A 12,063-nucleotide genomic window follows, 5' to 3' on the forward strand; every position below is an offset into this window, starting at 1 on the left:
AGCAATTAGAGAGACCCTGCCTCAGAAAAAAAGAAAAAAGTGCTGGAGGTGTGGTTCAGTGGCCAGACAACCAACCCTGTGTTTAATCCCTGGTATCAAAAAAATAAAAGAAGTCTTTGTCCTCTGACCATTAGTCTTACAGTCTCCCTTTCTAGAAGTGGAGTAACTACTATTGCTGGTTTCTTGCACAAACTTCATCTCTATGCCTTGGTTTCCTCATCTGTAAGATGATAATAATATCACTTACCTTGATAAAGATGTGAGTATTTTAATTTATGAAAAGCTCTTAGAACAATGTCCAACAGATAATGCTGAACGCTATCACTATCTTCACTATACTTTTTTTATTTGGGGGGTGATGCTGGGAATTGAACCTAGGGCCTTGTACATGTGAGGCAAGTACTCTACCAACTGAGCTATATCCTTAGCACTGAATACTATTAATATCTTTCCAATGATATTCTCAGCATATACAACCATCTGTTTACTTTGTGTGTGTGTGTGTGTGTGCCTTTTTTTTCTGGTCTTAGGGATTGAACCCAGGGTTATTTTACCACTGAGCCACATCCCCCAGCCCTTTTTATTCTTTGAGACAGAGTATCAGTAAGTTACTGAGGCTGACTTCTAACTTGGTAATCCTCCTGCCTCAGCCTCCAAGTTGCTGGGATTACAGGTGTGCACCACCATAGCTTTTTTTTTTTTTTTTTGTACCAGGGATTTAACTCAGGGGCACTAAGCCACATCCCCAGCCCTATTTTGTATTTTATTTAGAGACAGGATATCACTGAACTGCTTAGTGCCTTGCTTTTGCTGAGGCTGGCTTTAAATTCAAGATCCTCCTGTCTCGGCCTCCCAAACCACTGGGATTACAGGCATGCACCACTGCTCCTGCCCCCACCCCTTTTTTAGACACTTACAGTATCATACTATACATACTATAATTTGCTTGGGTCTGTGTGTATGGCTGGGGGTGTAGATCAGTGTTAAAGTGCTTGCTTGGGTTCAATCCCTAACAGGACCACAAAAAAAAATTATATATGGGGGGGAAGGGGGAGGTGGGGGTGCGGGGAGGGGGAGGGGGGTGGGTATAGATAGATAATCTTGTTCCACATCAATAGTTATCAGTAATTCTCATTCTTCTAAAGGACTACAGAATAATCCATGGTATACTGTGCCATATATTTTAGGTGGAGCTCTAGTGATAGGTATTTAGATTGTTTCCAATATTTTGCCTCTCTGAACAATGCTGCTGTGAGTAGATATTTGCCAGCATTAATTGTACTTTTTGAGTAAAATTCCCAGAAACAACTGAGTCAAAAGTAGGTACATTTTTCATTTTAATAGATAGTCTATTTAGCTTTCAAAAAAAAAGAAGTATCAGTTTACCACTAACACTAAAATATGAGAGTTTCTATTTCCCCATACCCTCAGTAGTAGAATGTACTAAGATAACTTTTGGGATTCTTGACATAGAAACCTTGTTCAAACAATGAAAGTAAAGAGGAGCTTAAATGTCATTAAGCCCCAGTTTAGTGACATGATTCATTTAGAACAATTGCTTCCTACTCAGCAATTGTTTGGATTCAACAATCATCCCCTGTGTCCTGGGTTTTAGCAAAATCCACCTAATTATTCAGATACTGTAATATATCAACTATCAATTATACCCCAACCAGCCAGTGTTAGTCAAACACTTTCTGGGAGTGTGGGGCAAGGAAAATATCTTTGTACCTGGCTGAACAAACCAGTTTTATTCAAAAGCTACAAATGACTCACATTGTTTCACTTGAAAATCCTATTCTGTTGTTAGGACAAATATTAATACATAATATCTTTAGTTAATTGATCATGTATTCTTTTATGTAAATCACTATAACTAGTGGCTATAACTAAAATCTGGTATAACATTTGAACCGCATAGAATAAGAGTCTCCCAGTGATAGGCCTGTAGGCCAAAATCAATCAGGTCTCTCTCTCTTTTTTTTTAGTATTTATTTTTTAGTTGCAGGTGGACTCAATATCTTTATTTCATTTTTATGTGGTATTGAGGATCAGGCCTGTTTTTATACAGCTAAGAATGGCTTTTACATTTACTAAAGGGTTGGGAAAAAGAGGTATGGTGAGGAGCACATGACAGTGACTTATGTTGCCCACAATATTTTCTATCTGACCCTTTACAGAAAAGGTAAATAAAAAGTGCTACCCATTGTGTAAAAAAGGGAAGAATGATGGCCATAGAGATGTGCTTGCTTTAACTACTAATCTTTAGAAAGGGGAAAGTCTCAGCTCTTAGACTAAAGAAGTTAACATGGAATAGGAACCACTCTGGATGTCTTCCTAGAGCCTAGGAGAAAAATCAAGATCACTTTTAGAGCACCTCAGGAACAATTCTTCAGAGAACATCAATATTACTAATTATGGCTGAATACAAATGGTAAACATTTCTGTGACAATTTTCAGTTCACAAAAGCACTTACCTCAATTTGAGGCTCATGACATGTCTATGAAGCATCAGTAGTCAGAAATCTTTTTTATTGTTTTAGTTTTTTTTCCCCCATCTGGGGATTGAATCCAGGGCCTCCCTCATACTAGGTAGTGCTCTATCCCTGAGCTACACCCCCACCCCATACCTAGCCCTTTTATTTTTATTATGTTTGTTGTTTCATTTTGTCTTTTTTTCCATATTTTATTGGTTCATTATAATTATACATAATAGTGTTAATTTGTTGTTAAATATTTGTAAGTGCACATAATTTCCCCCTTTCTCTCTGTTGCTCCCTCCTCCTGGCCCCTTTTCTTTACTCTATCCAGCCCATTTTTAATTAAAAAAAAAAAAAGTAGCTGGGCATGGTGGTGCACACCTGTAATCCCAGCGGCTTGGGAGGTTGAGGCAGGAGGATGGGAAGTTCAGAGCCAGCCTCTGTAATTTAGTGAAGCTTTAAGCAACTGAGCAAGACCTTGTCTCAAAATAAAAAATAAAAGGGCTGGGGATGTGGCTTGGGTTAAGCACCCCTAGGTTCAATCCTTGGTACAAAAAAAAAAGTTGGTTTTTTTTTTTTTTTTTTTTTTTTTTTTTTTTGAGACAAGATTTTTTACTAAGTTGCTCAGGCTGGCCTTGAACTTGTGGTCATCCTGCCTCAACTTCCCAAGTAGCTGGCCTATGCCACCACACTTGGATTCTTTATCAGTTTATAGAGGAGAAAAGTGAATCTAAGATCCATGAAGTAACCAATCTAAGACCAATAGCAATAAACATTGAGATTAGATTTTAATTTAAAAAATTATTTGTTCTTTTTAGATATATATAACAATAGAGTACATTTTGACATTTTATACATATGTGGAGTGTAACTTATTTTTTAAATTATTTTTTTGTTGTAGATGGACACGTAGTATCTTTATTTTTATGTAGTGGGAGGATAGAACCCAGTGCCTCACACATGTGAGGCAAGCGCTTTACCACTGAGCTACAGCCCCAGCCCCAAGTATAATTTATTCTAATTAGGATCCTATACATGATGTGGAGTTTCAGTGGTGTTATATTCATATATAAACATAGGAAAGTTGTGTCCAATTCATTCCACTGTTTTTCCTATTCCCTTCCCCACTCCCTTCTCTTCATTCCCCTTTGTCTAATCCACTGAACTTCTATTTTTTCTTTCACCCCCTTTATTATGTGTTAGCATCTGCATATCAGAGAGAAAATTCAGACTTTGGTTTTTTGGAATTGGCTTCTTTCACTTAACATGATAGTCTCCAGATCCATCCTTTTATGGGAAAAAGTCATAAAGTCGTTCTTTTTATGGCTGAGTAATACAGATTAGACCTTGAACCCAGATTTTATGACATGATATCATATATAGTTTATATATCCCTATTACCATAATAATTTGCATCTTTTATTTACTTTCAGTTTGTTTATATTGAATTTGTTTATTTGTTTTTTAATTTTTATAAAATGGACGGAATGCCTTTATTTTATTTGTTTATTTTTATGTGGTATTGAGGATCAAACCCATTGCCTCACTCATGCTAGGCAAGCGCTCTACCACTGAGCCATAGTCACAGCCTGTTTATATTGAATTTATTAATAAATGAAAAGAAAATGCATTAAATTACAGTTACTACTTTATTTTGGAGTTCATATATAAATTTAAAAAAAAGAGTTATCAAGTACAATTGTTTTCATGACATTTATCATCATTTTAATAATCCTAAAACCCTTAATTTTTCCTCAAATGCATTCGAAGGAATAAAACTGGTAGTTCTAAACTGGTTGTGGTGGTGTACACCTGTAATCCCAGTGGCTTGAGAGGCTGAGGTAGGAGGATTGCAAGTTCAAAACCAGCCTCAGCAGCTTAGGGAAGCCCTTAGCAGTTTAGTGAGACCCTGCCTCAAAATAAAAAACGGGCTGGGGATGTTGCTCTGTGGTTAAGTGCTCCTGGATTCAACCTCTGGTACCAAAACAAAACTGGTAGTTCTAGATTTTAAATATAAACTCAAAAAAGTAAACTATGTCCTTTAAAATATGAGATTCTTATCAAGATTGTATTATACTAGCATAAGAACAGACATAGGGATCAACAGAATATAATTGAGAGTCTAGAAATAAACCCCATACATTATGGCCAATTGATTTTAAACAAGACTATCAAGAGAATTCAATAGGGAAAAGAGTCTTTTTAACAAATGGTGTTGAGAAAGCCAGATAACCACATGCAAAAGAATGAAAATGAACACCCCTATCTCATACCATATAGGAAAACTAACTCAAAATGGATCAAAGATTTAAATGTAAGAAATAAATTGTAAAGTTAATAGGAAAAAATCACTGGTGTAAATTTCATGATAGTTTTTTAGATATAACACTGAAATCACAAACAACCAAAGAAAAGGTAAATTGAACAAATTAATTTTTTAAATAAAAAACCTTTGGTTCTTCAAAGGACATTATCAAGAAAATGAAAAGACAGTGCATACAATGAAAGAAAATTTTTGCAAACCACATATCTGATGAGGATCAAGTATTCAAGATATATACAGACCATTATAACACAATAATAAAAAGATAAATGATCCAAATTTTAAATGGGCAAAGATTTGAATAGACATTCTCAAATGGCCAATAATAAACACTTGGAATTATGTACAACATCCTCAATCATTAGGGAAATTCAAAAGTACAATTATATATGACTTTACATCTACGTTAATGATTATAATGAAAAAGAAAACAAAAAATTGTGGAGAAATTGAAACTGTCATACATTTCTGGTAGACTATAAAATAGTATAGCCACTTTGGAAAACAGTTTAGCAATTCTCAAAAATCCTAAACATAGATTACCATATGACCTCAATTCTACTCCTAAGTATGTGAATACACTCAACAGAATTGAAAAACTGTGTTCACACAAAAATTGTACACACGTTCATAGTGGATTATTCATAATAGCCAAGATATGGAACCAAGCCAAATATCCATCACTGAAGAAGGATAAATAAAATGTGGTGTATCATATAATGGAATATTATTCAGCCATAAAGGAATAAAGTTTTGATATATGCTTCAGTGTGGATGAACCTTGAAAACATTATATTAAGCAAACTAAGAAGCCAGACACAAAAGGTTCCATATCATATGATCCCATTTATATGAAATGTCCAGGATAGGCAAATCTAGAAAGATAGAAAGCAGATTAGTGGTTGCTAGGAGCTGGGGGGAAGGAAGAATGGGAACTTACTACTAATGGTATGGGGTTTCTTTTTGGGATGATAAAAATGTTATTGAATTTGACAATGCCAGCTGTTATGGTTTGGATCTTAAGTTCCCCAAAGTTCAAATGTTAAAGGTTTGTTTCTCAACATGTGGAGTTATTGGGAGGTGATGGAACCTTTATTATGTGTGGTGTAGTGGAAAGAGGTTGGTTTATTGGGGTGTTTCCTGGAAGGGGATATTGGGACCCTGGCCACTTTTTCCTCTCTTTTTCTTTCCTGGCCACCATGAATGAGCATCTTTGCTCCACAACACCTTTCTGCTATGATGTTCTGCCTTACCACAATCCAAAGTAAGGAAGCCATGCAACCGGGAATAAACTCTGAAGCCATGAGCGAAAATAATCCTTTCCTACTTTAGGTTGTTTTTCCTCAGGTATTTTATCAAAGTGACAGAAGGCCGACTAATACAGTGACATTACACAACCCTGCAAATTCACTAAAAACTACTGAATTGTATACTTTAAAAGGGTGAGTTTTGTGGCATGGGAATTAAAGCTTAATAATTTTTTAAAATGAGGTTCTTGAGCCAGGTGGGATGGTGCATGCCTGTAATCCCAGCAACTCAGAGGCTTTGGCAGGAGGATCACAATTTTCAAGGCCAGTTTGGTCAATTTAGTAAGATTCTGCCTCGAAATAACAAAAAAGAAAAAGAGCTGGGGATGTAGCTCAGTGGTAGAGTGCTCTTCCTGCTCTGGTTCAATCACCAGTTCTACAAAAAAAAAAAAAAAGTTCTTTTAAAATTTTCCTATCATTGCTGTTGTAATATAATATCCTAACAAAGTCATTGCAGGAGCCAATAAATATAAAATGAATTTCAGGGCTGGGGTGTAGCTCAGTGGTAGAGCATGTGCTTAGAATGCTTGAAACCCTGGTTTCAATTTAGTAATAATCCTTTCTTCCTTTAGGTTGGTTTTTCTCAGGTATTTTGTCCAAATAATGGAAAAATGGATTAAGAAGATATTTCAAGGGGAAGGTAATATAATTGAAGTGGCAAAATAATAGCACAACTCTATGAGTAGATGGGAAAACAGAGATAAAAGCCACTTGGAAAAAAATCCATGATTAATTAAAAAGTCTTCTAGATCTAGAACAAGTTTAGGTGAGAGCAGAAGAGAAATAAACTAATTCCTTCTTTAATTTATTTTTCATTATTTGATCATAATCCTGAATCACAACACCTCAGGGACACTGTTAGAGTACAGGAAGATTATAAGAATATTATTATCATGATATGATTTTTATCAGAAGCTGGAATAAGCTGCCCAGCTTTCCTACCACCATCAGTGCTGGGCATTGAAACCAGGCCTCAAATGTGCTAAGCAGGTGCTCAATCACTTTGCTGCATCCCCAGCCCATGCTGCCCAGCCTTACACTATAACTTAATAATGAAGGCAAGAGACTTCATTGGAAGCAAATTTTACCTCTAAACTACTTTCCTGTTGAAAATATCAACTAAGTCAACTTCAAAGTGACATAATAAAGCCATGTTTGCATTTCTCAATCTAAACTGATCAAGAATTACTCTGTAGTATAAAAACTAATGTTTATTTCAGCTTGCATTCTTACATAAAACACTAAAAAGCTTACTGGTTGGGTGAGAATATTTCCTTTTCTGGCTATGTGGAAATTAGATTTTTATATGAAATTAAAATTTTCCTTCACTGACATTAAACAAAAATCCCTATCCAAATATAATAAATTATTTAATTCACAATAAATAAATGACTGAATGAATGAATGAGTTATTTACCACAAAATTGTGAAGGACCAAGATCCTCCAATACAGCCAATCTATCACAATAAATACAAACTTCAGACAATGATATCATCTTATTGAGATTTGAGGGAAGGACACCTTGCAAGACCGCTTTATGCGAATACCAAGACTTGTCATTGTATCAGCAAGCATCAGCATCCTCATCAGTTCTGCCTGTATGTGGTCAGTAATCACAAGAAATAGTTACAAAATACTTTCAGAAATTCATTTTACCTAACCAGCGCAACATGGGAATAGAGGCCGGGAATTCTAATATTATTATCCATTTTACATCTTAGGAAGCAGAGACTCAGAATAGGGAAGTGACTTGCCCAAAGTCATCAAACCGGTCAGTGGCAAAGCTGGGACTAAACGCTGTATCTTCTGCCAGATCTCATCTTCTTTCCACTGCATTCCCTACTTCTCTAAGCAGGCATGTCAGAGGCAGGGTAGGGCATTCTACAGGAAGTCAGAATGAGAGAAAGGGAAGGCAACCGGGAAAAGGTGGAGAAGGGGACTATGACAGGAGGAGGTGTTTTATTAGGAAGTGAGTTAGGACTGCTCTAAATCGCCCCAAATGTCCCTTAAGTGGCACCGGTGATCACAAGTTACCCTGTCCCTGGGCCTACAACTCTGCTATTTTATTAGTCCACTATCATGTTGCAGACATTAATGTCCAAAAGAAATATAAGCATTTTTCCAGTTTGAGGTTCTGACAGCTGAATTTAGCCCCGCCCACAGAGGCTGTGGCCCCACTGTCTCGGTTACACTGAATGCCTTGGGGTTTGAAGATACGGTGAGGTGTGGGGCGGTGAAGAGGTTTGCGATGGGGGGCGTTGTTAAGGTTGGGCCAAGGGGAGGTGTAGCCTGCGGTGGAGCTGTGGTTGGGGGATGTGGGTTTTGTGGCTGAGCTCGATGGTGAGGTAGGAAACCAGGATCAGAGCAGATAGTCAGGGTGGAGTTCACATGCCCTGCTGCGAGCACCTGAGAAAGACCGAGGAGGGTGTGAGGCTGGGTGGTCTCGGGGTCTCGAGGATGTAGGGAGGCCCCTCTTAGACGTCAGTGATTGGATGCTTCCTTAAGTCCCGCCTCCCTGGACCCCCCTCTTCCTCAAGCCCCGCCCACAGCGCCAGGCACGCGCCTGAAGAGCGGGGAGGGGGCCAAGGCTGGAGCAGGGGGGAGGGGGAGAGGTGAGACTCGTGCACGCGCTCCACTCCCTGAGGGTGCGCGAGCAGCGCGCTCCCGCCACCCGCGTCGCCATCTTTTTCCCCCTCCGTCCGTCTGTCTGCCGTTGGCTTTGTCCGTCTGCAGCGCCGCCCCTCGGCTCCCGCCATCGGTTCGGCTCGAAGCCGCCCTCGCCCCGCCGCGGCCGGGTCCTGGAGAGCCCGGGCCCAGCTGGCCGGAGCTGCGGCCCGGGGCCCATTGTCCGGCGGTCCGTCTGTCCGGAGGCGGGGCCCAGGGACCCTGAGCGCAGCCGAGCGCCGACGCGCCGGGTAAAGAGGCCCCCGCGTCCTTCCTCGGGGCCCGGCCGAAGATGCAGGGGCTCCTCGCCCACTGTGGGCCGCTGGCTGTCGGTCCTTTTGTCTGTCTGCGTCTGGGGAGGGGGTCGGGGGCTCCTTGTGGTCGGAGGGGCGGGAGCAGCAGGGCTCACCCCTCCCCTTGGTCCAGCAGCCCTCCCGGCGGCCGCACCCCGGCAGTTCCTCTTTCTGTCCCTCAGCGGTCCCCGGCGCGGGGTCGTCCGCGCCACCGCCCTCCCTGCAAGGGCCCCCGGTCAGCCTGCGGCGGGTGCCAGGCCGCGTTCCGGCCGGGTACAACCAGGGCGGCCCCGGCGTCTGACAGGCTTGGGTGGAGCTGGGGGAGGGGAGGATAGCGTGGGAGTGCCGACCCGGGGGTGTTAGTGCCGGAGTCTCGGTCTTGCAGAGAGCGTCTAAATTTAGATTTTGGAGCCGACTGTGTTGTCTGAGGGTTTGTCTGAGCCGCTTCAGAAGACCTCTGGCTCTTGTTTGTAATTCCTGGAAATTTACCTGTGCTCATGCTTGAAAAAGCCGTAGGGAATATCTCAGCGGATCATACACACGCTCCTTATCCGACCCGTGGGGCACCTGGGAACAGCGAAGCAGCTGCGTGAACCGCTTTCTTGCCCTCTCCTTTTTGGCAGATACACGTCACTTGGATTCAGGCGAGTTTACTTTGCTCCGTGGGAACTGCACCAGAGCAGGAGGTGGGAGTGCACCCTCTTTTCTTAAGACTGGCATTGCATCCGTACCCACTCCCTTGTTAAATCTGTGGTGTGCCCTGGAAACTGCAATCTAACACCTGTGGGAGAGCAGAGACCGTGATAAGGGGAGCTGTCGCACCCTCCGGAAGACACAAAGTCGCTCTAAAGAGGAAAAAAGCTGCTCTCCTTTTAAAATAGAATCCCTTGTAGACCCGAACCTTGGTTTATCTTTCTTCCCATTCCAGTTTCCTTGATGAAGATGTTCTGGCAGCTCTCTATTTAAGTTTCGGATTTAGTTTCAGATTTGGGCTTGGAAATTGAGGCACAGCTGGATGTAAAACGCAATGAATGACCTTTAGAGTAATCTGTCCATGGGTTTTTATTAGTTTTTACCTCCTATAAAACACTTGCCTAACCTCTGAGATCTTGCTGTGTGGTCAGGAGTGTCCTTTCAGTGCCGTTTATTTATTTCCATATTTATTTTCAAGAGTCCATGACCCTACAGAACTTTTTTGGTGGATGTTTTTGTTATTGTAGCTTTGTTTTGTTTTATGAGAGGGGAGAGCATTTACTTATTTTCCCTCCATCCCTCAGGTGTGAAGTCCCATGGGGTACCATCTGGTCAGTTCCCCATTAGGCCACTAGGAGGACTGTGAGAGGCAATGGACACTATTTAAATATGCAGATGCTCATCTCTTGCACCTTGTAGCTTTTGTATTGAACTGTTGTCTTGCCAAGATTATCTAAATTGAGCCAGATTCAATTTATTTGGCATTCCTCAGAAGAGACCTTATTACCTTTATCTCAATTTCAATTTCTGATCTTGATGGGGGAGAAAATATAGATTAGTCAAGATTCCATTTTTTTGTTTATACAATACAGGCATCTATTTTAGAAAGATTAACAGACAACCTGCATTTCATTTAACTCTCCTCTTTGTGATTCCAGAGACATAAAGGAAAATATCTGAAGTGATATTCATTCATTGCTTCCATGAATAACTAACTACTTGATTAGAAATGATATATACAAAACTTAGAGAACACATATTATTAGTAGTAGATATCAGCATACTACCCTCTAAATAATTATAATTGGTTTTTACTGTATACATTTGGAGTTTTTCTTTTTTTTTTTTAATTAAAGGTCTGAAAAAGAACTGTGTTTGATATGCAGATATGATAGAAGACTGCCTGAAAGCTGCTTCCTTTGCCACTTCCTGTGGAGGCCTGTCTTTGCCATTTGCGGTTTCTTTCTTTTGGTAAGGGGAGGCAGGATCTGATTACAGGTTTGAGGTCCTTTCTCACTATGTAGAAGAGTTAGTTGGCATAACATGAGGCAGGTCTTCATTAACTGGAGTGCTAAGGACAGCTAGTAGTAGTCTCTCATCATTCCTCTAAAGACAATAAAATACAATTCTATATTTTTATGTAAGAGTACAATTTGAGAAGGCAGGCACTAAAAGAAAACTTGGGTGACCAGATCCATATTTGTGTCTTTGGTAGGAAAGATAATTTTTTAAAATATCATTTATTCACTCTTTCAAAGAAAATGTCATAGCTTCTGCTACTAATCCATTTAGATTCTCTACAATGCATATACTGGGCCAGTCTTTCTTGTAGTAAACCAGGATCTTCCTGAATTAAGTTATCTGTCCCTTTCCATATAAGCAGGGCAGATGCATGTCTTTGCAGCACTTCTTACCAAGGGAGCTTTTCTGTGTTCCTCCCACTGGTCTCTGCTACACAGAGCGGAAATTGAAAAAAGGCTCTAAGGTTATTAGCTTTGCCCACCTCTCCAGAATATGGGAGCAGGACCAGGTTTGGGTTCCACATTGGGAAATTGAATCAGTACTCAGCAATGTGGGTGGCATTTGGCTCTTCTGGTGAGAGCCAGTCTTTAGCATTGGAAGTTTGATTTGCTTTAGTGTCTTGTCATCCATGGTGCTCAGCACTGTCCTGTATCACTAAATAGAGGCTCTTTTTCTCATGTTGTTTTCATTGAGACTTTTCTGTCTCACAGGGATATGATGCTTTTGTTACCTCTAGGCAAGATAACTTCTCTTTTGGGGGGTGGGGGGTACCAGGGATTGAGCTCGGGGCACTCAATCACTAAGTCACATCCCCAGCCCTGTTTTGTATTTTATTTAGAGACAGGGTCTCACTGAGTTGCTTAATGCTTTGTCATTGCTGAGGCTGGCTTCGAACTCTCGATTCTCCTGTCTCAGACTCCTGAGCTGCTGGATTACAGGTGTGCACCACCACACCCGGCTTGCAAGATAAATTAAAAAAAAAAAAAAAAGTCTAGAGGCT

The 12,063-nt window shown here is 40.5% G+C and overlaps 1 protein-coding gene across 8 annotated transcripts in view; it reads left to right on the forward strand.

Moving 5' to 3' along the window:
• The window catches only part of Znf821 (zinc finger protein 821), a 30,784-nt gene that overhangs the window by 1,417 nt on the left and 17,304 nt on the right, over positions 1–12,063 (forward strand). For 2 of the 8 annotated variants that reach the window (XM_046434970.2, XM_046434976.2), the window contains exons 1-3: positions 8,893–9,026; positions 9,692–9,754; positions 10,898–11,012. The exons of 1 other annotated variant lie outside the window; for it this stretch is intronic. The gene's annotated coding sequence lies outside the window, so the exon portion shown is untranslated. Of the gene's footprint in view, positions 1–8,892; positions 9,027–9,578; positions 9,755–10,897; positions 11,040–12,063 lie in introns of those variants that run through there. 5 more of the 8 variants (XM_046434974.2, XM_058575960.1, XM_058575959.1 and 2 more) reach the window with 4 other exon arrangements.

The sequence above is a fragment of the Marmota monax genome, unplaced genomic scaffold, assembly GCF_021218885.2.
Source record: "Marmota monax isolate L192 unplaced genomic scaffold, Marmota_monax_Labrador192_F-V1.1 WCK01_AAM20220418_F8-fsc00024, whole genome shotgun sequence".
Taxonomy (NCBI): Eukaryota; Metazoa; Chordata; class Mammalia; order Rodentia; family Sciuridae; genus Marmota; species Marmota monax.